The 370-nt window shown below is 54.3% G+C and overlaps 1 protein-coding gene across 1 annotated transcript in view; it reads left to right on the top strand.

The window, feature by feature from the left end:
• The window catches only part of LOC104280936 (natural resistance-associated macrophage protein 2-like), a gene marked incomplete at its 3' end in the record, with an annotated part of 6,400 nt that overhangs the window by 771 nt on the left and 5,259 nt on the right, over nucleotides 1-370 (top strand).

Genomic DNA, 370 nt, shown 5'->3' with positions numbered 1-370 from the left:
TCCTCGCAGACGGTCGGGTCAGCCAGGAGAGTTTGGGGTAATGGTGAAAAAACAGCCAGAGGTTCCTCTTGGATCCAGCTTGGTTGGTTAATCCTGGCTGCAGTTACCTCACGCAGGGCCCTGTGACGGCATTTTAAAATTACTTGGAATGAATAACTGCCTGGCCGGCCTCCTCACGCCGTGTGGGAGCAAGGCAGCTGCTCTCCTAGGGTGGGGTTCCTTCCAGCGGTGGTATTTTCGTTTGATTATCTCTTAATGCTCTAATTAGCATTCGCTGCGAGCGCTCAGTTTGCTCTGCCAGGCCCCTGCCGAGTTTTTCGGGGGAGGTTTCCGGGAGCCCTCTCTCACTCCCTCTTCCTTTTCTCCTTCT

This window comes from Apaloderma vittatum, unplaced genomic scaffold (genome assembly GCF_000703405.1).
Source record: "Apaloderma vittatum isolate BGI_N311 unplaced genomic scaffold, ASM70340v1 scaffold29480, whole genome shotgun sequence".
Lineage (NCBI taxonomy): Eukaryota > Metazoa > Chordata > Aves > Trogoniformes > Trogonidae > Apaloderma > Apaloderma vittatum.
This window is presented reverse-complemented; position numbering and strand designations above follow the sequence as displayed.